At 42.3% G+C, this 23,713-nt stretch overlaps 1 long non-coding RNA gene across 1 annotated transcript; it reads left to right on the top strand.

The window, feature by feature from the left end:
* Positions 1-5,519: 5,519 nt before the first annotated feature.
* LOC148891816 (uncharacterized) lies at positions 5,520-7,927 on the top strand. The gene is made up of 3 exons (XR_016116463.1): positions 5,520-5,793; positions 6,319-6,475; positions 6,586-7,927. It is a non-coding gene; the product is annotated as an uncharacterized LOC148891816 (long non-coding RNA).
* The last annotated feature ends 15,786 nt before the right edge of the window (positions 7,928-23,713 follow it).

The following is a 23,713-nucleotide window of genomic DNA, read 5'->3' as shown; positions in this document are numbered from 1 at the left end:
ATAATAGGGAGATAACTTTCCCCTATTTGTATATGATGTGAAAAGTAATGAAAAGGCTAAATCCTGCTCTTGCATTGGCCAGAAACAACGCAGGCTGAAGATATAAAAGCCTTGATGAATGCATTCACCAATCAAAAAACTCTGGAGGGAATGTCTCATCTCTCTCATCTCATTTTCCGTACAGCTTATTCCTCATTAGGGTCGCGGGAATGTATTCATTTTAAATTTTGAGAAATTGTGCATTCTTGGTATTTTTCTTGGAGAATGTGGACACTCGTTGCTATTCCCATCAAATTCATAGGTATTAGGTGAAAATCTGCGGCATTCAGGGCAAAAACACAGAAAGGGTTCTGAATTAAATGAGCTCTCGTACCCAGCAGATAACCTTGTAAAGTGAAAACTATGCCTATGTTGGTATTATTAATTGGTATGTATTTCTCTTTCCATGAATGCTGACCTTATCCTGGCAGACTGAAATGACTGTCTAGATCAGGGGTGGGCAAACTTTTTGACTCGCGGGCCGCATTGGGTTCTAAAATTTGACAGAGGGGCCGGGCTAGGAGCATTTGGAGGGAGTGTTTGGGCCGGAAATACTAAACCTAAAGCATTAAAGGACAACCGACGCCACCGGACAAGTTATGTCCATAATTTATGAAATCACTTCAAATGACTTCGACTGAGCATATTTTACAAAGATTCCACAGCATATAGCTATAGTTTAAGTTTTAAGACTTGCGCTGAATATTCATGAAATCTTGTTTTCGAGTTGATGACGATCCCCATGTGACGTCACGTTTGGACCGCTCCTGACCGAGAAAGCGACACACAATGCAATGATTCTCGAGCAAGGCAAGACGTCTTGGCGTGACGTCACGAACAAGGGGGTGGGACCTTCTGAAACTGGCCATTTCCGGATTTATTTTTGAAGTCATTTTTATTGGTGTTTTCATTTAACTAAAAATATCAGCCTGCCGGATTTGGGTATTTTAGATGCTATAAAACGTTTTTCTGATGTCAGTGGGAAACAAAAAAATGGTGCCGGTTGTCCTTTAAATGTAGTGTGTACAAACCTCATAGCACAGTAAGAACACTACAACCCAATTTATTAACTGTCTTTCAAATGTGAAAAATATCCCTGATTAGTTAATAAATTTGTCTCAAGGAATATGGCGTTTACATACTATTTCGCAGATACTTGGAGGAGAAAATCGAAATAGATTAAAATAACATATGCACTGTGATTTATCAAGATTGCGTCTGTTTTTAATTATTATTATATTATTTTAATTAAGTTTTCATTGAAGGGGCAAAGTTAAAGAAATCAATATTTATTGAAAAATGGAATCACTTTCAACATTCAAAACATATTATTACACAACGAAATATTCAAGCTCAATAATACCTACTTGTGTTAAATTCCGCCAAATCATAGATGGTTTGTCCTGACCGCGCGCTCAACAAACTCCTCACTCACGCGCAAACAACACGCGTGTAGCGTCGCCGAGCACACAGACGAAGGCTACCTGCAGTTGGAATTTGCATACTCGGCACGGCAGCCAATCAGAAGCCTGCTTCTCTCTTCCGGACTTTTGCAAGCGTTATAAAGTCGTACAATTGCATGTCATTTTCCAAAATAGATGCACAGAACCTCATCCCAGAAGAAAGATTCAAAAGAAGCTAACAACATATGTGACCCTACAAAACGTAAATTTACATTAAACCGTGACTGTAAAGTGTACGTGAGACTCATGAAAGGGGCTTAGTGGCTCTAGCAAGCAATGCAAATGTTGCATTGTGCCCCACAGATGAGAAGGTTTCTTCAGCCGTCATCTGTACAAAAGTGAAGGTTTCGGACGTTTCGCCTCCTATCCAAGAGGCTTCGTCAGCGAACTAAACTCTGACTGGTCGTATCGGCCCCATTTATATATCCCTAATGTCCAGACCTGGTGGCGCCGGACACACTAACGATTGGCCTATTACACCCACTCCCCCCGGTATCACCTCATCAGCATAACGACCCTCATCAGCATTGCGAAAGTTGCCTAACCTGTTTTGCCTGAGCAGGCTATTGTATGAACGATCCAAATTGAACCTCACACCACCAGACCGGTTTAATGAAGGATTTTGTTGTTTTATAAGAATCGCCTCTTTCACCCCCCTTTCAAACCATCTATGTTCTTTCGCTAAGATTTTAACCTCATTGTCGTCAAATGAGTGGTTGCTAGCTTTTAGGTGCAAATGTACTGCCGATTGAGGCCCACTAGTATTATCCCTGCGATGTTGATAAAGTCTTTTTTTGAGAATTTGTTGAGTCTCCCCAATGTACTGCTCTTTACAATTTTCATTCTTACAATGTATGGAATAAACTACATTACTTTGTTTTTCATTTGGTAGCCTATCTTTTGGATGCACTAATTTTTGCCTTAACGTGTTTATCGGTTTGAAATAAGTAGGAATTTTATGTTGCCAAAGGACTCTTTGTAATTTTTCAGAAACTCCTGCAATGTACGGTACTGCTACTCCTCTCCTTTTAGAATCTTGAGAATTATTGGTTTCGTTCGCTATTCTTTCTTTCTGACATTTGTTGAATGACCACTGAGGGTACCCACAGTTAGTGAGTGCTCTCCTGATATGAAAGAGCACGCTCACCCGTTGTCAATGTGTTCATGAGTAAGTCAAGTATTTAAGGACTGACAAGATAGCTGGTCTCTTGTCACATTAGTGACCTTGTTGCTGCTGTTGCTGGAGTGTTGTTTTCTAAACCTCTCAATACAAGATTTGATGTTTTTGTCTTGTTTTTATGGAGTTGGACATGAGTCATTCAGTTTGTATTTTCTGTTACTGAGCTTGCCTTTTGTAAGTGCTTTTTGTTAAAGCATACTTTTTATTTGTTTATTTTGACTCGCGATTCATGTTTGTTTGTGCATTTTTGCATTCAATCAATATTTTTGCACTGACTTTTGTTTGAGTCTTGATTTGTAGGAAACAATCGTCATTCAGTTCATCTCCAAACTGTATGATAAGAAAGTGGACTTATTTACAAGCATGAATATCCTAATATGAACGTGTTTACAGGGTCCCTAACATGCGGGTGCCGCTTAATAAATGCTGGCAGCTTATGGTACATTTCTCTTGTAATTTCTCACGTCTCCAAGTGAACACGAAATAGAAATGTAGCTACTGCAACTACTGCATAGTGTTATTTTTTTTCCTTTTTGCTTTAGAAATATGGTCCCTGACTGCAAAGGCTGTAACTTACTGGAAATCAATGTTGCCAGCTTTGCATGAACTCCACTGATAAATCGGTCATGTGATGGAAGGTTTGCTTTCTGCCGTACAGTAAACACTCAGCCCTCACCCTTTGCCGTCGTCCTTTCGGCGTGCACGCGGGCACATAGATGTGCAACTAATGAACTGCCTACATATAGTTAAGTGCTCGCAGGTGGTTGGTAGGTGGCTGTATAATGATACTCAAGATGTTCCTCCAGTGGCCTGTCTTACTAATGCAACCATTAAGGAGAGTAATTGTGGGCAGAGCATAATGATTCGCAAGAAAGCAAATGTATAAAAATGAAAGAATTGGAAGGGCATTTCAATGAAATGCGAATTGGGGAGTTTTCTGTAAAAATAGTGTCTGGTTCAGTCGACTAAATTCAAATAGCAATGTCTATTCTGTGACTAACACCCATATTTTTGCTGGTTGTTGACTAACTAAAATGGTGAGGAGACAGCAACGTCGCCGTCTGTCAGTGGGGTGTGAAAAAAGTCCATCTTCCTTTAATACTTTATAAGTCGCCGGCAAAGAATCGGGGTTCCCTTGATTTGGAGTATCTATTCTTTGTAGAGAGAGAAACGTTGAAAAGATGTTCCTTCGTGCTTGATTGTCATTCCTACGGGCTGTCTTCGGCTCTTGCAAATCATAGATCTTATCCAAGAAACTTCGTCAGCAAAATAAAGTCTTACTGATAGTATATGGTGGTGGTATATATATATATATATATATATATATATATATATATATATATATATATATATATATATATATATATATATATATATATATATATATATATATATATATATATATATATATATATATATATATATTTATATATATATATATCCCTACTGTCCAGACATGGCGGTGCCGGACTATGCTATGATAGGTCCCTGCGGGAGGGTTGGGGGGAGCAGAGGACTACTCCCTGCAACTCCACTGATTGTTCCTATTGTCTGACTAACGACTAGCCTGATTGCCCCACTTCGATTGGTATCACCTCATCAGTATTACTAATCCTGTTGCCTAAGCAGGCTATTGTATGAACGATCCAAACTGAACCTCACCCCACCAAACCGGTTTAATGAAGGATTTAGTTGTTTTATGAAAATCACTTCTTGTACTCCCCTTTCAAACCATCTTTCGCTAAAATATTAACCTCATTGTCGTTAAATGAGTGGTTGCTAGCTTTTAGGTGCATATGTACTGCCGAATGAGGGCCACTAGTATTATCCCTGCAATGTTGATAGTCTTTTCTTGAGAATTTATTTCGTTTCCCCAATGTACTGCTCTTTACAATTTTCATTCTTACAATGTATTGAATAAACTACATTACTTTGTTTTTCATTTGGCAGCCTATCCTTTGGATGCACTAATTTTTGCCTAAAAGTGTTTATCGGTTTGAAATAAGTAGGAATGGTGTGCTGCCAAAGGACTCTTTGTAGTTTTTCACAAACTCCTGCAATGTAAGGTACTGCTACTCCTCTCCTTTTTGTATCTTGAGAATTATTGGTTTCATTCGCTATTCTTTCTTTCTGACATTTGTTGAATGACCACTGAGGGTACCCACAGTTAGTGAGTGCTCTCCTGATATGTTTTGACTCCTTTTCTCTACCTTCAGTGCTAGTTGGTATTAGTTTAGCCCTATGCTGGAGAGTTCTGATAACTCCTAGTTTGTGTTGTAAAGTGTGGTTAGAATCAAAAAGTAAGTATTGGTCAGTGTGCTCCCCCCAAACTGAGAGCATGGATTTATCATAGCAGAGTTCGGCACCGCCACGTCTGGACAGTAGGGATATATATATAGGGCCTAAACTACCAGTAAGATTAAGAAGATTTCTTCAGCCGTCATCTGTACTTTTTTGAAGGTGTCGGACGTTTTGCCTCCTATCCAAGAGACTTCGTCAGCGAACTATAAAGTCTTACTGGTCGTATCGGCCCTATTTATATATCCCTAATGTCCAGACATGGCGGCGCCGGACACAGCTATGATAGGTCCCCACTCTCAGGTTGGGGGGAGCAGAGGACCACTCCCTGTGGCCCCACTGATTGTTCTTACATTCCTGACTAACGACTGGCGAGGGAATATAGCATGGCGAAATCTACGATCAGTACGATATTAAAGAATAAGGAGGCTGTGAAATCTAGTGATGTGATTGTGGGAGTGAGAGCAAGTGTCATTGGATAGATATTTTAAGAGCAAAGAACATCCTGTAGCCGAGTCATCCGCAGCTGTCACGTTCCGAGCGAGACTGACGGCAGCTGACTCGTCGGAACTGTTTTGGGATCCCAAAACAGACACGTACTAACCAAGCTGGATGTTTATTCACAAATCAAAGAAAACACAGCGAGTAAGAAGGCAGGGGGTGATCCGACCCGCTTACTACGCCAAAAAGCAAATGGCACATGAGGGTGCAAAATTACGCAATCCCAGAAGATGACATAAATTTACGGGACGCAGGGAAAATACCTCGGACCGGATACACTCGCGCAAGGAAGAGTCCAGGTACGGTGGCGAGGTGAGTCAATCATCCGGCATTGGCGAGGTGATCGCGAACCGTATAAATGCCCCGTGTCCGTGATAAGAGAATTGACAGCAGGTGGAGAACGGCCGGGAGAGGCAACCCCCCCCCCCCCCAAACCCCCACCCCGCTGTCAACGCAAGTGACAGGAGCAAAGAGATGGTTTCAGTGTTTGAAAAAATCGCTTTTTGAACAGGGTCCTGGAACGAATTGTGGTCGAGAACCGAGGTACCACTGCATACAAAACTGTTAAAAACAAGAGCAGGAGACATTATTTTGTTTTCCTGAACTGACTGCTGCTTCCATTGTTTAAGATGCGGAAAGACTAGATGTTTAAAATTTGCAGTTCTCATAAGGAGTGCTTCAATATGCATCTTAATGATTTAATGATGTTAAACCTGCATACATTACAGCACAGCGTTGAGAAATATTTCTCTCTCATTCACAAGGGGTCATTGTTATATAAGTGGACAGTGAATCTTAATTAAAGATTCCATGTAACTTATTTTTTCCTTCCGGCAGCAAGGCTGAATGAGAAAGAGAGAAAGAATCCCTTTGCTCCCAGTGTGTGCCACAGAGAGGATGTCCACAATTGTCCACAAGAAGCAGAGTCCGTATTTGAAAAGTTTTTTTCATTCCTTCCACTTCGACTGAGGCTCGAGTTCCATCAGGAAAAAAGGTGCCAACACAAGTTCTTTCATGAACAGTTTTGTTGCAACATTTTGGCATTTGAGCATCAGTTTGTCGATGCCTTTGCCTCAGAATGTATCATTGTCCTTTTTTTAATAGAGACAGCTGCTCTTCAAGACCCATGGGAGAAAAAAAAACATTGCAGAATACCAACACTGGTGTGCTAAAAGTTCACAGAATAATTGATTGCTCGTAGAAAGGCGGACATTAAATGTTTTCACTGCGGTCATCAGTGATGACCGCAGCCAATTTCCTGCGGTGATCCCAAGCAGAGCCTGTAAACGTGGCAAAAGTGTTTTCATCCCTACGTTGCAGGCGTGAGGCTACCTTGAAGAGCCAAGTGCAATGTGATGAATGATCACTGGCTTGGCGCGCCCGCGATGATTGTGCAGTGGAAGCAGCTAATAAGAAGCATCTTGAGCGATGATTAATTGGTGCAAATAACACATTTCAATTTAACGGCCATTTGAGCAATGATTAATAAGCCAGCCCCACCCCTAATTGCTCAATCACCTACAATTATAATATACGGATAATACATCCTAACAAGCGTGAATTCTTTGGAGGAGCTTTAACAATTAACTGGTGTAAATTGAAACTGAACGACATACACCAGCCCTGTGATGTTTCAATGAAGCCGGCCTTGCATCCTTTCAATGAACTAAATCAAACAAAAAAACTCATTTTGGGACTGCCGTGCTCACATACATTCTTGAGGAAGCTGTAAATTGAACCGCAGATTTCTCAGTGTACCCTTAAGGTGAGAACAGAGCTTGTGAACGAACTTCTAGTAAATTGGAAATTGCACCCCCGTAGGCCCCCAAAGGCATCGCCGCCTTCATTGTTGTAATCTTGCTTGTCTTGCAGTCTGGTCGCGGACAGGGAAGGAAAAAAATGAATTCAAAATGCGCCTTTGGAGGGTTGAGAATTGTCCAAGGGCCTTACTTTTAAAATGCTTCCCATACACTGAGGCTTTTATTGGCTTTCCTGATTGCCTAGCAGCCACGGGTAATATATATGGCATTTCTTGTAAAATGGGAAGTATCTACAACAGCAATTTCATGAACGCGTTGGCACTTTTCGAACTCTGGGGGTCAAACAGATGTGCAAAATAGGATATTTTGGCTGAAATTACCCAATTCAATTCATGCTAGAGCCTGACTTTTTGCAAAAAGGACTGTGTAAGCTCTCAGTCAGGTTTCTTCAGCCGTTATCTGTACTTTGAAAGAAAATGCATTTCTTGATTCTGCACTATGTACAGTTTTTCTTATGGAACGGTTTTGCACATTTACACCTGCACAGTATACAGTTGACACTTTATTTTGTTATGCTTAGAATATCTTGTTTTCTATCCTTTCACCCCCACCCCTACCCCATCCCTTTTCAATTGCTGCTGTGGACTGCAAATTTCCCCATTGTGGGACGAATAAAGGTATTCTGATTCTGATTCTGAAATTAAAACAAGTCTTTTTATGTTGAACGAACCAAGTGACACTGAAGGTGCTCATCAAATGTAAGAAAAGTAGGTGACACAATATTTAGAATAGCATTTAATTGCTGGCCATAATCCATTCCGATAATTTTTGAATATGAATGTGAGAATCAACTCAGTAGACAACATTGTTATTTTGGCTGCCAATGTACTTGCTTCTGTCAAAAATAACTGTTGTCAGGCTTGCATAGGCTCTGCTCTGACATTTACTAGCTGGCTCTAGAATAAATACAAATTCAAAACACAAAAATCATGTAGCATCAGTGATAGGAATCATTAAAAGAGCAAAACATAAAATAAAGGGTTATTTCAGAGTTGGAGTTTAGGCTTGCTATGACATTTACTAGCTGACCATATAAAAAATAAAAAATAAAAACTCTTACCCAGCTCCTTTAGCATCAATGCTGCGAATCATTAAAAACAGCATAACATAATATAAAAGGTCATTTCAGAACTGGGGTACAGATGTTTTTTTCCCAAGAAAAAAATAGCTTCTGTTCTAACTGCAAGAAAAACCAGAAGCTACATCATCCATCCTTCCATTTTCGAATTCATTTATGCTCATGGTGTTTGCAGGCATGCTATCCCAGCTTTCTTCGGGCAGTGTGCAGGGTACACCATGGGCACACACTGAAAAACATCCATTAACACACATAAGACAATCACAGTAAGGGACAATTTCGATATTAATCAGAATATCCAGAGAACCCCCATGAACGAAATGGGGGAACATGCAAAAATTACATGGTTACCAGCCAATCAAAGGGCACACAGAGAAAAACATCAATTCACACAACAAGACAATCACAGCAAGGGACAATTTCGGGTTTTTTATTAATCTGCCATGCATAATTTTTGAAAAAAGAGAAGAAATCAGAAGATCCGGAAGAACCCCATGCAGGTAATGGGTGAACATGCAAACTCCACATAAGAAGGCCCAAGATGGACTGGAACTCTAAAGCTTTACACTGTGAGGTGGACATACAAACCAATCAACCACCGTGTCAAAGCTATGTCATAAAAATGACTAAGTTCAAATCATATTTCTCCAGTACTTACCTCTCTGCACTGGTTTCTTTCACAATTCACTGCAAAATTGAATTTCAAATGTCAGCTTGGCTAGCCACCATTGTATCTTAAAGAGCTTGTGGTGCCTTATAAACCTAATAGAACATTAGGCTACCAGATTTATATTTACATGGGGTTCTAAAAAGTTTCAAAGTCATACAGAAAGTAGAGCTATTCGGCTTCTTTCTTTCATCAGCAGTTAAGATTTAAATATACTTTTTGATTTTTCAGAAAGATTTAAATTTTCTTTTTTTAAGGGGTGAAAAGACTTAGCTGAAATGTTTCTGTTTTGGTATAAGAGAGAAATCATTCATTCCTTCAGTTTACACCCATCAATATCGATAAGGAACGAAATAAGAGAGATTGGGGGCCTGGAGAGCAACCTGAAGAGGCTACGGCACCAACTACATCATAGCTGACCTGTCATACATGTGGACAAACTGCACGGGAATGATGAGGGACAATGGAGGCGATTATTTGGACCTAATAGTAGTAATACACTCCTAGGGGCACAGTAAGTCAGGGCGCTCAATGCTGCGACCAGGTTCATACAGCAATTAAGCAAGCCGAGGGAGTCAAAGTGGTTTTGCTTGATGCTGGGCAGGTTTGCACCGTTGTTGAGAGCAGAGGGTCACTTTCACTAGCTATCAGTCTACCTGTGCGCATCTTAATGCAGCCACCCACACTGTCTCCATGAGATGAGAACACAGCTGAAGGGACAAGTGGTGGCCACTGCAATACATGGAAGAACTCAATTCTTCTCCCTGTCCTATCATTACGCGTGACGCACATTTGCTTTTATACTTTTTTCCCCTTCCTTCCTGTATCTTTATGAATTATTTATGCGAGGGTGAGCAAAAGAGTACATAGCCTTTGTAAATGTAGTTACTATAAAGTATATCAATTACATGCCGATTATCGAGCCAAATTGTATGATATTCTCAGATGTCTGAAAGATTATCCAGAGATGACATATTGCCGTGTCAGATGCGCTAAATTTTTCTTCCCTGATCTCCTATGGAAAATTTACCGGGGGCTGACAAAAATAAATATCCTCCTCATGCCAATATTTTCATTCACTAATCCTTATGAGCCAATTAGGAGGAAAACTGAAACAGAATACTAGCCAATAAAGTTAAACCCTTCAGCCACCGAGGGGCGGACAATTGCGCTATTGGCCAATGTCAAAGAATGCAATAGTCAGGATCTGTTCAAGGTCGTACACGTCGGCTGAACAATTGCCAGACGTTTGCTTGCAACTTTCATGTCACCAGGGAATTTTGAAAATGCTCGTTCCTATATTTGATACAAACAATCATGGGGTCAAGGACTTGTTTAGCGTTTGCATAACCTGTCCCATAAGTCATTCATCAAGACAATAAAAATGAAGTGTTTTTACCTGCAATATGTTGTCACCATATGAAATAACAGTTGATATATCTTCAAGTTGTTGTTTGACTACTCCTTTTTTTTTTACTCCCCAAGCCCTTTGTTACTGGTGCAGCTGTTGTGGAAGCGCTAGACTGTATACATGGGGATATATTGTATAGTATTGTAACTCAGCATTTAGACTTGCAAATTTTTGTGGACATTTGTGAGGCGCACTGGTTTGGTTTTGTTTAATTGTAAGAACGCAATGTGGGGTCAATATTATCAAAAAAAACAATGAGCAAAAATTGAAGAGGTGAGAAATATGCAAAGTTTGTTCCCCAAAGATATTTATTTTGTCTGTCAATATAGATTCTATCTGCCGATCGCATCTGAAATGTTGCAGCGGTCTGTGGAATATGAAGAGGCAGAGTTGAAGAAAAATTGGCAAAGAATCTAATACATGAACAGATATGTTTCACTCTTAGCTAAGTGACTCTCATATATTATGCACCACAAGAACCTTGGACCTGCAAAGGAAGAATGTCCAACTCTCAGGAACTCTCATGGAATGAGTTCCACCGTAAAAGGCATTCCGCGAAAGATAATGATGGACATAAGATGACAGATGGAAGACAATATATGCAAGGATGGATTCTCCAATTTATAAATGACCTTCACCCGTTGTTTTTATTTCATTCAGGAGCCAATGCCCTTTAGCATGAGCTTCTGAACGGGCATTTGAGAAATGACCTTTTAAAAACAATGAAATAACTAAGCAAAAGATGGTGCTGGCATATTATTAAGTCTTTCCTCCCAAGCAGGCATTTTGCATTTCTTCCCCCACAGCCTACAGAGCCTGCAGCCTAGCATTGTAGTATGCTCCCTGAGTGGCTTCAGCAGGAAATTCATAACTAACGTGTGTTCAAATAAACTGTTATAACTTCTTTTTTTGTTGTTCAATCTTTATGAAACTTTCAGTACACTGTCATAACATATAATAGAATAAGATAATGTTTTTTTGAGAAATTGATTGAAGTTTTAGAAAATTATTGCAATGTTAATGAAGATTTTTTTTCTCCAAAACCTGCAAATTACAACAAAATGCATTCACAAGTCACATATGCATGAAATAAACATAGAATGTATTCATAATAAAATCAGTATGTTTTTATTTGTGGTATGGTTTAAAACATGGAATGCATAGGTTCACCTGTCATTGCTCACAACCTGTTCTTGGCTTGCAGCGAATTTTCTTCTTTGCACACTCTTTTCATGTTCTCTTTTTATCCAATTCTACTGGCCAATGGAGGAGGGCAAAGGTGTCATTCTCCTTCATGCATTCTCTTTTTATTTTTCCTCTGTAATTGCCAAACAACTGATGAGCTAAGTTTGTCCTGAATTCTGAGTCCTTTTTCAGAGGCGACCTGTTCTGGTTTTTACTTGATGGCTTGGAGAGAGTTTCATCAGTATAAATCCATTGCAAATACAAATATCAAATCAAATCACAAATATAGATGCCAAAATGTCTTCATCAACATGGTCATCTATTTCATTCTCATCAAGATATGGAAAGATATACAGTACATGGGTATTTTAGAAAAAAAAACATATGGACCTCCGTTTCAATAATCATATTGAGAATGCAAAGCTATGAGGTACAGCTCCTTGTTTTTAATATTTCTCTGTAAATAAACAAGTTAGCGTTAATTTATGCATTTCAGTATCAAGGTAAACCTCTTCTGAATAGCTCATAAAATAGTTACAACATATACTCAGGTGGTATTTCATCCATGACAAAAAATAGAAGGCGCTTTGAAGATGGAGGAGAGCATATTGTGTTCATGAAAGAGACAATGTCACTGACGCTCTTAAAGGCAAAGCTGCATATAATCTGTTTTAAAGGGACATGTAACTTGTGCCGCATCAGTTTCAATCGGCACTTGAACTGCTACCTTTCATTTTCTCGATCTAGAAGCACAATCAAAGGGTTAACATCTATTCACGGCCCGCCTGTAGTCGGCATCCGGCATTATTTGCTATCGCGTCAGCCCAACTGGAGGCGTGACTCTGGATACACGGAAGTACAAACACAACGACTGTAGTCGTTTGCCGGGAGGAATGAGTTAAGGAAATAACAGCAAACCCCATGTGGTTAGAGTTTTTGAGTCATTCAGTGCCATCCCTGAATATATTCAGTAATTGAAAATATTACGTGGAGTGCCATTTACGATTTTGTTCCGGTTTTGGTTTTTCTTGCGGAGGTGCCAATAAAGCGCTGGTCAGACCTCTGGCATTGTTTCTTTTTCCTACCACGAGGGGGCAGCATTTCCCTTTCATCCATGTTAGCACTTTGGTACAGCTTCAGCTGTTGTTAAAGCGCTATATCAACCAATATGTATCTATTGAATTGTATTTTGGACAGCCACCCTCATTTAAAGCTCAGACCCATATAATTTAGGAATTAACCCTTTTTTTCTGAGGAAAAAGAGACTCTAAGGTTTCTTCTGCTGCATTGAATGTTTATATAGTCCGAAAACTCAATACTGTTCTGTGGGTACTGGAATTCTTGTGACAATAATAAAAACCTTGGCACTGGAGTACACATTTTTGCACATGCCGGGCAGCGAATAAATTAACCTGGATTGGATCGGAATCCATGGGTTCTCTGAATCAGTCTAAAGCGTTGGACGAAGCCTCTGGCAAAGAGATGGGGACACACTGGACTCAGCACACCGGCTTCACAGTGCAGAAGTCACTGTTTCGCATCCCGGTCCGGCCTCCCTGTGTGGAGTTTGCATGTTCTCCCCGGGCCCGCGTGGGTTTTCTCCGGGTCCTCCTTAAATACATAAATACATAAATAAATACATAAATACATAAACACAAACCGGTCGGAGAAATATCTACTATGGATCGATTCACATGCATCACGAAAAGTGATGGACTCAGCTTCTTGTTTGCATGATTTATCATGCCAACTGTAGTCTCGCACCGGCAAAATTGGAGGAACACTCGAATCATACTTTTTACTTTTCACTAAGGATTTGGTGGATGTACATGATTGGGTTTGGTGCCCCTAACAAGGTTAAGAACCACTGGGTTAGAGTATTGGTTATACCTTCTCCACTGCTCTCACTGTTCAAAACCACTACTGTAGATTAAAATCCTGAATGATTTAAAACTTGAAAAATGTATGTATTTTGTAATTGTATGTGAACAATGCTGCTCAGCGCTTTGTTAAGCTACGGCTGTCATGAAAGCGCCATGTAAATAAAGATGCAATGTCTTGTATTGTATTGAATTGAATTGCATTGTATTACGCAAAACCATATGCACACATACAGGTAACATCCGATTTACGACCGGGTTCTGTTCCGACAAAATCATCGTAAGTCAAACGGCCGGAAAGCGAAAAACATTCACAATGGCTGACGCGAGCATCACGTGATCATAACAAATGACGACACGCTGGCATCTCCTATACGACAGTCTTCTTCTTTTCCTTTCGGCTTTTCCCTTCAAGGGGTAGCCACAGTAAATCAGTGTCCTCCATCTTTAGAGGTTTGATCCACATGTTTGTTTTGGCCAAGCTTTTACGTCGGATGCCCTTCCTGACACAACCCTCTGTATTTATCCGGGCTTGGGACCAGCACAAGAAGACTTATGTCCTTTTGTGGCTACAGAACAAGCAACTCGCTCAGTAAAAGGCTCCCAAACACAAAATGGTCATCGGCACAGCAACATTCATAAAAGGAAAAACTATACTCACAATTTGATGACAATGCTCTGATCTTACCGTGAAATGGGCATCTCTTTCCCTACATGACATCATTTGGAATACTTTTTTCATTCATTGACAGTACGTCTGTGTAAGCTCTCAGTCGTACAGGAGTGGTCCATCGATGAGAAGGTTTCTTCAGCCGTCATCTGTACAAAAGTGAAGGTTTCGGACGTTTCGCCTCCTATCCAAGAGGCTTCGTCAGCGAGATCGATGAGAAGGTTTCTTCAGCCGTCATCTGTACAAAAGTGAAGGTTTCGCTGACGAAGCCTCTATACCTAAATGTTGACAGTTCATTTATAAATCTTATAACTTTTATTCTCATTTTAATCATGTTATATTTCATATTATCTATCTTTATTACTGTGTCAACGCACACACTTTCTGCTGACCAAAATCTGCACGGCTTCCCACGCATGCGAGCAGTCCAAAAATCACTCTCCCTGCTAACGGAGAAGCCAGAAGAGGTCACCTGTCTGAAAGAAGCGGCGACGCCGGCCGTGAGCCCGGCCGCGGCGTTTGCGTCGCGGCGATCACACCCGCTCTGTCTTGGCGTCGGTGGACACCCCTCCCGCCCCTCGATTGCTGTGCTGTCATGCTGGAGAAAATTGTCGTATCCTCATGTCGTGCAATGCTGCTCCGGCAAATGAACATCCTTCTTCTTTTCCTTTCGGCTTTTCCCCTCAGGGGTCGCCACAGCGAATCAATGTCCTCCATCTATCCCGGTTTTGTGCATCCTCTTCTCTCACACCAGCTACCTTCATGTCCTCTTTGACCACATCCATAAACTCCTTATCGGTCTTCCTCTCGGTCTCCTGCCTGGCAGTTCAAGACTCAGCATCCTTCTCCCGATATAGTCACTCTCTCTCCTCTGGACATGTCCAAACCATCTCAGTCTGGCCTCTCTGACTTTCTCTCCAAAGCCTCTAATATGAGTTGTCCCTCTAATGTACTCATTCCTGATCCTATCCAACCTGGTCACTCCCAAAGAAAACCTCAACATCTTCAGTTCTGCTACCTCCAGCTCTGCTTCCTGTCTTTTCTTCAGTGGCACTGTCTCCAGTCCAAACATCATGGCTGGTCTGACCACAGTTTTATACACTTTTCCTTTCATCCTAGCTGAGATCCTTCTATCACACATTGCACCTGACATTTTTATCCAGCCGCTCCAGCCTGCCTGGACACGTTTCTTCACCTCTTTTCCACACTCTCCATTGCTCTGGACAGTTGACCCCAAGTACTTAAAATCCTCCACCTTCTTTATCTCTTCTCCCTGTAGCATCACTCTTGCACTTGGATCCCTCTCATTCACACACATATATTCCATCTTGCTGCGACTGATCTTCATTCCTCTCCTTTCCAGGGCATATCTCCACATCTCTAGTTTCTCCGCCACCTGTTCCCTGTTCTCGCTAAAGATCACAATGCATCTGCAAACATCATGGTCCAAGGAGATTATTGTCTAATATCGTCTGTCAGCCTGTCCATCACCATAGCAAACAAGAAGGGGCTCAGAGCTGACCCCTGGTGGAGTCCCACCTCCACCTTGAATTCCTCAGTCATACCGACAGCACACCTCACAACTGTCTTACAGTCATGATACATGTCTTGTACCGCTCTAACATACTTTTACGTCACTCCAGACTTCCTCATTCAATGCCACAGCTCTTCTCTGGGCACCCTGTCATACGCTTTCTCCAGATCTAGAAAGACACAATGCAATTCTTTCTGACCTTCTCTGTACTTCTCTATCAGCATTCTTAAAGCAAACACTGCATCTGTCGTACTCTTTTTTTGGCATGAAGCCATACTGCTGCTCACAAATGTTCACTTCTGCTCTTAGTCTCGCTTCAACTACCCTTTCCCAGAGTTCCCATGGCTCATCAACTTTATTCCTCTGTAATTAGTACAACTCTGCACATCTCCTTTGTTCTTAAAAATGGGCACGAGTACACTTCGTCTCCATTCTTCAGGCATCTGTTCACCATCTAAGATCTTGTTGAATAACCCAGTCAGGAACACCACCGCCACCTCTCCAAGACACTTCCATACCTCGATTGGTAAATCATCAGGCCCGAGTGCATTTCCCCCCTTCATCCTCTTCAGCGCCCTCCTCACTTCATCCTTGCTAATGCTTGGTATGTCTTGGTCCACAACAGTCACGTCTTCTACTCTTTGTTCCTTCTCATTTTCCTCATTCATCAATTCCTCAAAGTACTCTTTCCTTCTTGCCATCACACGACAGGCACCTGTTAATACATTGCCATCTCTATCCTTAATCACCCGAACCTGCTGCAGGTCCTTACCATCTTTGTCTCTCTGTCTCGCCAGCCTGTAAAGATCAGTCTCACTTTCCTTGCTGTCCAGCCGAGCATATAAGTCATCATAGGCCTCCTTTTTGGCCTTTGCCACATTTACTTTAACCGTGCGCTGCATCTCCTTGTACTGCTGTTTATTCTCGTCCGTCCTCTCAGTGTCCCACTTCTTCTTTGCTAACCTCCTTCTCTGTATACACTCCTGCACCTCCCCATTCCAATACCAAGTCTACTTATCTAACTTTCTTCCACTCGATACACCAAGTATTTTCCGACCTGTGTCTCTGATTATGTTCGCTGTAGTTTGCCAGTCATCTGGAAGGACCTCTTTCCCACCCAGTGCTTGTCTTACCTCCTTCCTAAATGTCAAGCAACACTCTTCCTTTTTCAACTTCCACCATTTTGTCCTCACTTCAGTCTTTGGTTTCTTCATCTTCCTCACTGCCAGCGTCATCCTACACACCACCAACCTATGCTGTCTGGCTACACTCTCACCAACCACTACTTTGCAGGCACTGATTTCCTTTAGATGGCGCCGTTGACACAAAATGTAGTCTACCTGTGTACTTCTGCCTCCACTCTTATAGGTCACCCTATGTTCCTGTCTCTTCTTAAAGAAAGTATTCACAATAGCCATTTGCATTCTCTTAGCAAAGTCAACCATCATCTGTCCTTCAGCGTTCCTCATCTGGAGTCCAAACCTACCCATCACCTCCTCATCATATTTGTTTCCTGCGCCAACATGTCCATTGAAGTCTCCACCAATTACAACCCTCTCACTTCTCGGGATGTTCTGTATGACTTCATCAAAGTCCAACCAAAATTCTTCCTTCTCCGCCAGCTCACATCCTACTTGTGGGGCATACCCACAAACAACATTGAACATCACACCTTCAATTTCTAGCTTCAGACTCATCATTCTATCTGATACTCCTACATTGTTCCTACATTCCTGACTAACGACTGGCCTGATTGCCCCACTCCGTCCGGTATCCCCTCATCAGCATTACGAATGTTGCCTAACCTATGTTGCCTAAGCAGGCTATTGCATGAATGATCCAAATTGAACCTCACCCCACCAAACCGGTGGCACAAAACAACTAAATCCTTCATTAAACCGGTGACGGCCAATGTTGGCACATGCGAAATGCACGTTTAATTACTAGTTTGCACAGCACTGTCTTTGCCGAGCTGTAAAGTGCTTTCTTATTCTTTTGAGTGAGGCTATTTTTTTCTTGTGCTTTGCCACACATCACGGGAATGGTGTGTGTCAATGTAAGATCCTCCTCTTCATTCCCTTTAGTGGCGTTTCTCCCTCCACTAGCATCAAAGAGGTGCAGAGCCTGAAACGAATGCATGTGTTAATCACCATCTCCAAAGAATTAAATGATCTCCAACCACTCTGACAATTCATGTGCAAAGGAGCTCGATATTCATGAGAGCCATGCTGTGCATTTACATGGAGAACAGTGTCAAAACATTAAGTGGGAAGTTCAGAGGAAATGCTTCTTGCAGGAGATCAAACCATTTGAATAATCATAATAATAACACATTTCATTTAGTGAGAATTAACTTCCCCGTGTGTTACTGGCAGCAGCTAGCTTATTCATGCTTCAACCTGGCTATGGGTCCTGACACGTGCCTAACACGTTTCATCACATTATTCTTCCATTTTCCGTAGAATTATGTTGTGAGTCATTCAGCACTTGATTGTATTTACTGTGCCATGAAAAAAAAGTGTTTGTCACTTGCCTAATTATTTTTTTTGCATATCTATCACACACTTCCTCTTTTCCTTTGGCTTTTCCCTTCAGGGCTCGCCACAGCAAACCAGTGTCCTCCATTAACCCGGTTTTGTGTATCCTCTTCTCTCACACCAGCTACCTTCATGTCTTCTTTGATATTTCCATAAAACTCCTCTTTGGTCTTCCTCTTGGTCTCCTGTCTGGCAGTTCAAAGCTCAGCATCCTTCTCCCAATTACATTCCTATTTATTAAGGCACAAAGGAATACATTGTTTCACAAATCGCAGCAATTTGTCCTGGTCCTGAGAGAGCAGAGCAGCCCCAGTCCATCACATTGCCACCATCATGGTTCACTTTTGGCATCATGTTCATTTCATCAAATGCCTGTGCCATTTTAAATGCTGGATGACCCTACACAATTTTAAATAATTCAGCCTTTGTATTATTTGATGAGAGCAGGGGTGAGATGAAAACTTCTTTGGGGATTTGAAACCTCATTGACAGGTATGCAAAAGAAAATGAAATCAAGAGTGGGGCAAATCTTTTTTTCATGGTGCCTTACACAAAGCAAGGGGGTGTTGTTGGGTTGATAACCATATGTTTCTCTTTATTTGTAAGTAGGTTCGTTGTCAGATCTCCCAGGCAGGTGACGCGCAGAGCTTGATCGTGGCGTGGAGTTGAGCAAGTCGTGCCGTGATGTCCGTCCGACGCCCGGCGTGAGCCGGGTGTGAGTCTGAGATGATTCTGCCCCGTGGTTCGCCCAATCACTCTGTCCCGCGACAGCTCCTTTTATACAATTTGCAAGCGTGTGCTATGCGTCAGGGTGATACGCACATCAAGGAGATCGAGGAATTGAAAGACATGAACGTGTTGAAAAGCGCACTTCAAAATCATACACGCGTGTGACGCAACAGGGCTCCCCTCCTGGATCCGAAGTCGGTGAAAGCGATGAAGGAAAAAGAAATAAAAACAAAAGTCATTCTGCGACATGGTGAGGCCAGGCAAGATGACGGTCACCGGGCGTGGCAGGCGTCGGTGGGGTGGTTGCCGAGGAAGTTTCGTGGTGCCTGAAGTTGAAGTTGTACGGGAGCACGGCAAAGAGTGCTCTACGACTGCCAGTTTGAGTCGATCGATGGAAACTTTCCTCACGGCCGTCGAGTCGATGCCGGAAGGTCTTCTCACCGTGAGTTGTTCGGCTGGGATCGGTCAAGTCGGAGAATCGATGAGGGATTGTGAGGACGAAGGTGCGTGGGATTGGCCATGCTGCCGCGCACGGACATCCGGTCATCGGCGACGGTGGCGATGATCGCGTTGCCATGGCGCTCTGCAGGACGCTGAGGAAGAACGCTGACGTCGGCGGCCGTGTCGGCCATGAAGCGTCTTCCCGAAGTCCGATCGTGGACATAAGCGATGTCCGACGATGTCCGATCGTGGACATATATTGATGTCCGATCGTGGACATAAGCGATATCCGACGATGTGCGATCGTGGACATATACGATGCAGCTAGTTGCAGAGCCGCCAGGCGAATTGGACGATGTCGGCCATCAGGGTGCGGCTGGTTTCACGGTGGGGTCGGGGCGCCCACGGGTGGTGGCGGCCCATCGGGAGCTCAGCTTGAGAGGTCTTGCTGTGAAGATGCCGGGTTCACGGGCGGCTGGGAAATCTGGTTATTTCCATTTGGAGAGTTGATTGGGCTGAGGAGGAGGGAAAAAAAATCCTCCTGGCTAGCTCGTTCGTTGTCAGATCTCCCAGGCAGGTGACGCGCAGAGCTTGATCGTGGCGTGGAGTTGAGCAAGTCGTGCCGTGATGTCCGTCCGACGCCTGGCGTGAGCCGGGCGTGAGTCTGAGATGATTCTGCCCCGTGGTTCGCCCAATCTCTCTGTCCCGCGACAGCTCCTTTTATACAATTTGCAAGCGTGTGCTATGCGTCAGGGTGATACGCACATCAAGGAGATCAAGGAATTGAAAGACATGAACGTGTTGAAAAGCGCACTTCAAAATCATACACGCGTGTGACGCAACAGTGCCTTACACAAAGCAAGGGGGTGTTAAAGGTTTGTTGGGTTGATAACCATAAAATTGTTTTTGCTGGTTTATAGAATAATTTCCTCCAGTTTGGGGAGATGCATCTAAAATCTCCAAAACTTTCCCGTGTGCTCCTTTTAATTACTAAAACACAAAAAGGTGTAATTGGGCTTTTTTTTCCCACTGAGTGAAAGTAAATATGTTATCTCTGTTCCTTCAAAGGACAATTGGAAAAGTGCTTTTCTAAATGCTTGCAGACTGCTGACACAACAAACAAAACATTAATTACTGTAGTTTTTATCTGTACATGTGTAATAATTTCATCATATGTTAATATGATGCAGTTTATCAAAGGAACGCAAGCTTCTTCAATTGTTTTGAATTGTTTACCTGCAGTAAAACGTGCTGTGTGGAATAGTTGTGGAGATCGACTGACAATCATTGTCACCATGCCAGTGATTGCTTTGCATTCGATGAGCAACGCTGTTTTTAAAAATCATCAGAAAGTTGACACAAGTTTTCATTGGACAACGATGATATTTAACAGCATCTCAAGTTTCAGAAGTTACCAAAGTTCAAAAACATTTATTTGAACAATGGTTCAGCAGGCTACCGAGTGAATGAATCAGTTTATTTCCCAGAGAGCAGATTGTGAAGGAAATTGGTTTATACTTGCTATGAGCAATTGATCCATCAAGACCGTGCAGATTGCCATTCAGTTGGATTGAAGTGATACGCGGGGGGTGGGTTCTGGGAGTGATGGAAGCAGAAAAGCCACGATCAGCACTGTCTAGAACAAGGGTGCTCATTACGTCGATCGCGATCTACCGGTCGATCGCAGCGTGACAGTAAAAAAAAACATTTGTCAGCCTATCAAACGTCCCGTCACTTGATTGACATACGGGGCAACCATTCAGATGACAACTGAATTTTTACCTTTAGGTCGCCGTGCATGCGTAAACAACGGCGCTAAACGCAAAAATTTACAAGCAAGTCAGCGAATTACCTCAGATTTTAAGCCCTTGCTAAAACATGGTAATCAAAATGAGTGAGAAACCTGGATTAAGTAAGGGGGTAAAACATATTAATTTAATACGGAATGGGAAAATGTGGAGCGGCATTTTCGGACTGTTCATGGAAAATACGACATTGACTTCCCGCCGAAAAGCCAGCTGTGAAAGAGAACGGTGGGCGAACTAAAATCCCAGTTGTCCGGACAGCAGTCATTTTTCACTCAACATACTTCAAAAGCGAAAGCCGCCAACCGAAGCATTGTTCCGGGTGAGTCACGCCATCGTTAAAAACAATAAGTCCTTCCAAGACGGATAGATGGTAAAAGAAGCATTCTTTGAAGCAGCTGACTCCTTGTTCAGAGACTTTAAAAATAAGGCAGAGATATTATCTTCAATCAAAGCTCTGCAGCTGTCTGCGCTGTGAAGCCATGGCTGAGGATTTAACCCAGCAAATGTGGAAAGACATCGGACATTGTGAGTGTTCTAACTGAAGTCCAGGGCTCATGGGCAGTTCTGTAACTTACTCACACAGGAAAAGTACCTCAACATGAGGAAATGTGCTACCTCCTTGACTGCATTATTCGGCTCCACTGATTTATGTGAGTCAGCCTTTTCCTCCATGAAGATCATTAAGTCCAAATACCGTTCCACCATGAATGATGAACATTTGGAAATGAGCTTGAGGCTGGCTGTCAGCAGCTACTGTACGGACTATGCATTCCTGGCTGATTTAATTCAGTGCAAGTCATCAAAGTAAACTCAGGTAATTACAAAAAATGTTAATAGTTATTTATTATGTTATGTATATGTAGTTATTATGTTTGTTGTGCAATATTGGCTTATTCAGTTATGCAAGGTACATCAACATACATTGTACATACAACGATGAGAAGGTTTCTTCAGCCGTCATCTGTACAAATTTGAGAACCAAATTAAGAACCACCACAGATGTATTGTACATACAAAGAATCCTTAAAACATTTGAAAATAATTATGTTTTGCATTTTTGTCGTGGGTAGATCATTTTGACTTGGTAGTTTTTATAAGTAGCTCGTATGCTGAAAAAGTGTGAGCACCCCTGGTCTAGAAGGACAAACTATCGCGGAGAATATGAATGGTTGGCAGATAAACAATTTTTTTTTTTGTCTGTGAAATTTTATGGTTTTGAGGTTTTTTCTTTTGGGGGCCGTGTGAGGAAAATTCCAAGGGGAATTTAAATGGGGCTCTTTTTCTTTCATGAACTGCTTTGTATTTAAAATTATTTAAAAGCATGTGTTTTGCATATCAGGCTTCTCTTTGTATACATGTTGGACTAATGATAACACCCAACTGCAAATATCAAAAGTTGAAAAGTGCTCAGGACCTCTTCAAATAAACACACACACACACTCAAACACACACACACACACACACACACACACACACACACACACACACACACACACACACACACACACACACACACACACACACACACACACACACACACACACACACTCTTCTAGCTGTCCATCAGAGGTGATGATGACGCTTGCTCCCAGGGAGGCGATGTTGGGACGGGGGGTGAGGGGGGGGGGGGGTTAGCAACGATGTCGCTGGTGCCACTTTTCATGGGCATAGAGCCCAATCCTTGAGCCGCAGACACATCCACAGATGGAACATGGGAGGCCGGATGGCAGGGGGGTACCAGCCGCCCGCTGGTGCCGCTGAATGCGTCTCTCTAATTGTCTGTCTATGTGGATTTGATATATTTCAGAGACTATCCTGGCACAAGTGGTCTGCCAGGTTTGTCGGTTTGAGGACAAAGTTTCGAGCTTCGTGATGTTGATGTTGGCTCGTTTAAGGAGGTCCCTGGTGTAGTCCTTGAGGCGTCGCTTTTGCCCCCCTGCAGAGCGCTTCACATCTTTCAGCTGTCCATAGAGGACTTGGCGGGGAGAGTGAACAGACATACTGCGTTGTTGTATACGGCAATCTTGGTTCCAATTCTCAGGTTTCAGTTCATAAAGACTCTGCTGCGTAAACATCCAAACGATGATGAGGCTTTATTTATACGATTGTGTATTTCAATGTCAAGGGAGCAATTGGTGGACAAAGTGGAGCAAAGGTAGGTAAAATAATCCACTATATTTAGTGAAATGCCATTGATGTGAAGGCTGGGTGGTGTGGGAGTTGGCGACACAGGTTGGAACATGAGCTCTGTTTTTTTATGTTGATCTGGAGACCAAAAGACTGGTACAAGTTAGAAATGGTATTGAGAGCCTGCTGCATAGATTCTGAGCTGTGAGCTAGTACAGCACAGTCATCAGCATACTGAAGTTCGCAGATGTGGCAGATATTTGTCTTTGTGTGGGCCTGGAGCCGTCTGATGTTGAAAAGGTTTCCCTCGAGGCGGTACTCCACGCGGATGCCATCTTCATGTCC

This window comes from Hippocampus bargibanti, linkage group LG11, assembly GCF_051943395.1.
Source record: "Hippocampus bargibanti isolate YZ-2025 linkage group LG11, ASM5194339v1, whole genome shotgun sequence".
Lineage (NCBI taxonomy): Eukaryota > Metazoa > Chordata > Actinopteri > Syngnathiformes > Syngnathidae > Hippocampus > Hippocampus bargibanti.
This window is presented reverse-complemented; position numbering and strand designations above follow the sequence as displayed.